Consider the following 6,060-nt stretch of genomic DNA (forward strand, 5'->3'; position numbering starts at 1 on the left):
AACGGGTATAAGCTGAAAGAGGGTAGATTTAGACTAGACATTAGGAAGAAGTTTTTCACTGTGAGGGTGGTGAGGCACTGGCACAGGTTGCCCAGGAAGGTTGTGGATGCCCCATCCCTAGAGGTGTTCAAGGCCAGGCTGGATGAGGCTTTGAGCAATGTGGTCTAGTGGGAGGTGTCCCTGCACATGGCAGGGCGGTTGGAACTTGACGATCTTTAAGGTCCTTTCCATCCCAAACCATTCTATGATTCTATGATTCTATGATTATAATGATAATAACAATAATAACAATAATATTTTTTTTTAAAACCTCCTAATTGTATGGGGCTGTGATCTCCTATTTTGGAGGCTTCCTCTCCCATGAGTTTTTACATGGTATGTTATGCTACCACATACCCATACGCTCCTGGCAAGCAAACTCCCTTCCTTGGGCACAGTGCTATCTAGAATAGGCCAGGCTGGGCCTTTCCAACTCTGCCTACCAGTACTGAAGGGCAACACAGGGCCTTTTGTGTCTTCTGAATCCCTTGGCATAAAAAAGAGCCCTCCTAAGCATTGGTTTGAAATGCGTCACGGGACATCTTGCCTTTTCCTAGTAAATTTGAGATTGAAACGATGCTTATCCTTCCCTCCTCCTCTCCCCTTCATCTACACAGTTCCACAGGTGTAACACTGAGGGAGGGAAAACTCAAGGATACTAATGTAACATTGGGGAGCAGATTGGGAAGAGGCTATGTGAAGCCATGATGCAAGTTGTTGACTTGCAGACTGAAGGTAGGAGAGATGTGCTGGAAACAATACCAAACTTTCAAGAAATTAGGTTTTCAAGCTGATGTGGTGCCATTGATGGCTTAAATGTATCTGGAGTACGTCCCAGAAGGAGCCAAAAATGTGCTAAAGTAGAGCCAGCTCCCCTCCTTCAGTGGAGTCTGGTGGAGCAAAGGAGAAATAAGAGTGAAGTGTGCTCTTACTGTGTGTATTTTCCACATCCCAGATACTTGATCAACTCCTTCACAGACTGCCACAGACCAGAAAGTGCTTCCCAGAGGCACTTTTTCCCCAGAGGCAGCAGAACTAGACAAGATGAGGGACACCATATGCACTCTCATTGATTCAGGGTGCAGCAATTTTCTTGATTACTTGGTTGTTACTGTGCATGCTGCTTGGCAGAGAGTAAAAATCTCCTTCCATGGATTTACAGTGCCTTTTAGAGTAATTTTTTTGAACCTCTGTAATGACACAAATACTAATCTGCCCAGAGTTATCTTGCACTGGTTCAATATTAAGGCAGCTTTGGGTGAGGGCTGATTTAAATGCCAAATTAAAGACAAGTTCCTGTGGAACTTGGTGCTGGCGGGAAAGCAGTGTTGCCACTCTGCAGGTTTCTTACACCTCGGGAGAGGCTTTTGGGAAAGCAGCCGTTTTCTCCTTCCTTAAATCTGAGTTTAAACCAAACCAGTCAGCCACTTAGTCACACAAACACATGTCCCAGGGAAATCCTAAACCAGTGGGGCCAGACAGGCTAGACCCGAAAGGAACAAGTGAGTGGAGGAGGCAGGAAGGTTGCCTGATTCTTGCGCTGGTTTTTCTTAAAATGTGCCCACTGGAAGGCCAGTAAACCCAGTAAGGTTCATCCCTACCCTCTCTTCTGCAAAGGGCTCCCTTGGTGGTGGGGGCCTTCAGGGCACTCTGGTTTCTGGTCCCTCCTCTCCTTGTGCAAGCAGACCAGAGTGCCATAAATGTACACACCAGAGAAGGGTTGGCACAGAGCACACCTGGATTGTGAAAGCAGCAAAGATTATCGGAGGTGGGATAAACTCAGCTGAACTTCAGGTCAGGGGTGTCATGGGAAAGAGGAAAGAAGGGCACAGGCACTGCTCAGACCCAGGACTTCCAGGGTCACCATCCCACGGGCTTGCCAGGGCTGTAGGGCTCCACGTTCCTGGCCACGTGTGAGCACAGAGGGTGTGATAAACCCTTGGAGCACCCACGCATGCCAGTGGTGCTATGGCCTGGATCAGGGAAGGAACTTTCTGGGTTCGCCTCCCAAATGCTCCCCAGTTTGCCAAAAAATCTCCCCTGGGTGGCCAGGGCCACCCTCCACAAACAAGGTGTTTCTTTGTTAGGGATTCCCCCTCTCCCCACAAGCCCTGTAGCCCTGCTGTGGCATAGGGCTTGTAAAATGAGTACCCCTCCCTCATCTGAGGCAGGAGATGCTAGTGACTGGTTGTAGGCAGGGAGGTGCACACTGCCAGCCATTGGGGCTGGAGTTGGGTTGCATCCTCCTTCAGGCTCTGGAGGCAGGGGCGTTGGGGAGCACTCCCAGCTAACATGCCTGCCTGGCTGACCGTGGACCAAGAAAGCAAGCGTTGGTCTCCTGGGGTGGCAGGAGGCAGCTGCATGGGTTGGGGACCCCACAATGTCTTGTAAGGCCCTTGTAAGTGTGGGGCACCCCTTGCACCCCCCAGCCTTTTCTGAAGCAAGTGCTGAAAAGCTGCATCCCCTCTGGCCTGCTCCATATGAGTGATGGGTCACTGGCAGCCATCCTTGCCTCCCTCCCTCATGTAGCAGCGGGATCAAAAAGTGAACTCCAGTAGGCAGTGAAGAAGAATCACTTTATTGCTCTTTTACTACTACTACTTTTATAGTCTTTTACTACTATGAATACGTCATCTACAAAACTTTTTATTGGCTATTAACTAAAAACAACACACTGTTTTCTAGCAAATTCATTCTCTTGTTTACATCTTGATCTTTCCATTGTTTACGTTCCAGTCAGTTCTCCTTCCAGCCGTGTCAGGTCCTCCATCACCTCCTCTTCCATTTTGCTTAAGGGCAAAGCCTTCTTCTTCCTGTGTCTTAAGGGAAAAGCTTCATGTTCTGGAAGTCAAATCCTAATTTAGCATCTTCTCATTCCCCTACACCCTCAGATGTCCCCTCTGCTGCCATCTGTCCCCTCCCTGTTTCAACATTCAATACAGAGCAGCATCAAACTGTGACTCAGGCAATGCCTGAGTAACCAGGGCAGGTGAAGAGGCTGGCACATCCTCGTGCACCCACTTTCTGTAGGCTCATGGGGCCAGGGGATCACTTTAATCAGGTCTGTTCCTCAAGGAACAGAATCACAGGGCCATGTCTCAGATGTGGCAACTGTTGGCCCAAATATGCATGGTGCTCCTTTGCCAAAGGTGACTGTCCCTGCAACAGGGCTGATAGTACAGATGGTGCATCCAGTCCCCAATGACAGCAGTCACCTTCTTCCATACAAACTGTAGGTTTCGGTGTATCTCATCACACTGGACCAGAACTAGAGGTAGCTGAAGAGCAACAATGCCTCCCATTTTCCTGGCCCTGATAGAAGCAAGATGAACAGCTGGGAGCAGAGTCTCCTTCAGCCACCCCAAGTAGCTGCACTGCAGCCTGTGAGCAGCACCTAGAAGGGACCATAGGAGCAAGTGGCAGCATCAGAGCATCAACCCCCCCTTGAATTTCCACCTGGCCAGGCAGGTTGCTCAGCTTACACTGTTCTCCTGGACACACACATTCCCCAGGGAGGGACTGGCTCTGCAGTGTCCTAAAGACAAACATGAGCACTAAAATCTGCCAGTGTGTTTGTCATATGTGGGTAAAACATAGGATGCCTCTTGCTTTCTTCTGCCCCAAGCTCCCTGCAAAGCGTAACCTCCCACATGTGCAGGAGCTGGTGGTTCTCAGAAGTCACAGGGTTCCTCCTTGTTTCCAGCTCTTTCCCACATTTTAGTAGGTTTGGTAGAATCACAGAGCCACATGAAGGTTTCAGTCAGATGGGACCTTTCGAGAGGTCTAGTCCAGCTTGTGCCCTGAACAGGACTCACCTCAGAGCTAGACGAGGTTGTCAGGGTCTTGTCCACGTAAGCTTTGAATATCTCTAAAGGCAGAAATCCAACAGCTTCTCAGGGCCCCTGTGCTGCTGTCCAATCACTCTCATTGGAATCTTTTTTAAACTTGTGTCTGATCAGAATTTCCCTAATTGCAACTTGTCTGTCACCCCTCGTCTTTTCACTGCACCTCTAAGAAATGTCTGCTCCCATCTTCTCTATAGCATCCATTTACTTAACAGACAAGAGCAGCTGGATCCCCCTTAGCCTTTCTTCTGATGGCTGAGCAGGTCCCTCAGTCTCTCCTCCTGGTGACATGCTCCAAGCAGCCCCCAACTGTCCCAGTGGCCCCCTTTCCAGACTTGTTCCACTTGATCAAACTCTGTTGCAGTGAGAGACCCAACTGGATGCAGTACTCCAGATACAGGGTCACAAGTGCTAAATAAAGGAGAATAACCACTACCCTCACCTTGCTGACTTCACCCTTACTCATGCAGCCCGGTATGATGTACATTGGCACAAGCACGCACTGTGGGGCAATGCCTTCTTCAGGTTAATTTCCCCAGCACCAGTTACTCCCTTTGCCCTGGAGGAGCCTGTGTGGTTATAAATAGAAGAGACTAAACAGTCCTGAGGTTCTACCTCTAAGCCAGGTGGTTTCTGGTAGGAGCCAGAAACAGCACCCAAGGCCATTTGTGAGCTGAAGGCTTGCAGGAGCAACTGCTTCTCCTGTCAGGGATCCCTGGGGAAGGAAGCCCAAGGGTCCCTGCTGGCATTTCCCTGCTTTCTGGGGGCTCCGAACACGAAGTGGAAGTGTGCCTCAGCAGCAGCAAGCCCAGCCTGTGGGTAACAGATTGCCCGCATCAATCCCACCCCGATGGGGGAAGTGTGCCTCACCAGCAGCAAGCCCAGCCTGTGGGTACCAGCTGGCCTGCATCACTCCACCCAGGATGGGGTTGGTGACCTGTTGCTGACCAGCTGTGCTCAATGAATTTGTGCCCTTTCTGGGCCACTGAACCATGGGCACTTGGCTCCCTCTGCCCCAAGGCAGTCTTTGCCTCTGCACTGAGCAATGCAAGACAGTGACTATATGGGAGTCTCTCCTGGGGGTCCCTGCCCCATGCCAGCTACCCTGGTCCCTGTGTGCCTGGGCCTTGTTGTGTCCCCTCTCCTTATGTGCAGCACACCCACTCTTCTGCACCCAGGACTTGTCCTATGTGGGATCCTCTCCCTCCCTGAAAGTCAACATGCCCTGCCGCCCACAGTTTCCAGGGAAACTGGTGTTTGCTTTGCCTTTGCTATGGTGACAAGTGAAGCACTGTGCTAGATAGGAGTGCCATTTTCTGCAAAAGGCTTTCTGAAGTGCCAGGCGTGGAGCAGGAGCTGCCCTCCCAGCTGGCCAGGCTGATCTCATTTGGATCTATCTCCAGAGTCAGCCAGGACTATGCATGGCTGAGGAGTTTCTCCCACCAAGGCAGTAACAGGTGCATTTGAGGAGAAAGTAAAGGCTGTGGCTTACAAAATGTGCATCTTGTTCTATAATTAGTTAGTCAAGAGCTGAAACAGAACACCGTGCCTCCAACATATGTGTTGTCTGCTGTTTCCCCCCTCAAAATGGTCTGCAGTGAGGCTCAAACGCTGGAGCAGGAGTGTGAAGAAGTGGAGAAAATTTTAGGTGAGACCTATAGTTATGGGGAGAAAGGGACCTGGGTAGCACCCTTGAATCTCGTGCTGCTCCTTGCTCAGTGCTGTAAGAAAATATGTTTTCCTGCAGATCAGCTCTTTACTGGTTTTCCCAGACTGAGCAAACATTTGAATCTCAGAAATTAGGTATCTCGGTGTTGCTCAGTGTAACTTAGTCATCCCAGGACACCTCTATAATAGGAGACAGGCTGTTCCAGCAGACACTCTGGTTTTAGCAGTGCCTAACCACCTTCTCTCACTGCCTGTTTGCCCAGAAGGAGCCAGCCATGACCCTCAGCCCCTAACTCACCCACCTGAGACTCGTACCAAGGGAGCAATGAGGCACACTGGGGCCAGGGTGCTTTCAGCATCTGCCTGGTACCCATGGTGGTCTCCAGACTAGTGGAACACATCCCACTGGGCTAATTCATAGAATCATAGAATGGTTTGGGTTGGAAGGGACCTTAAAGATCATCAAGTTCCAACCTCCCTGCCATGGGCAGGGACACCTGCCACTGGA

This window comes from Pterocles gutturalis, unplaced genomic scaffold (assembly GCF_000699245.1).
Source record: "Pterocles gutturalis isolate BGI_N339 unplaced genomic scaffold, ASM69924v1 scaffold41501, whole genome shotgun sequence".
In the NCBI taxonomy this organism is placed as follows: Eukaryota; Metazoa; Chordata; class Aves; order Pterocliformes; family Pteroclidae; genus Pterocles; species Pterocles gutturalis.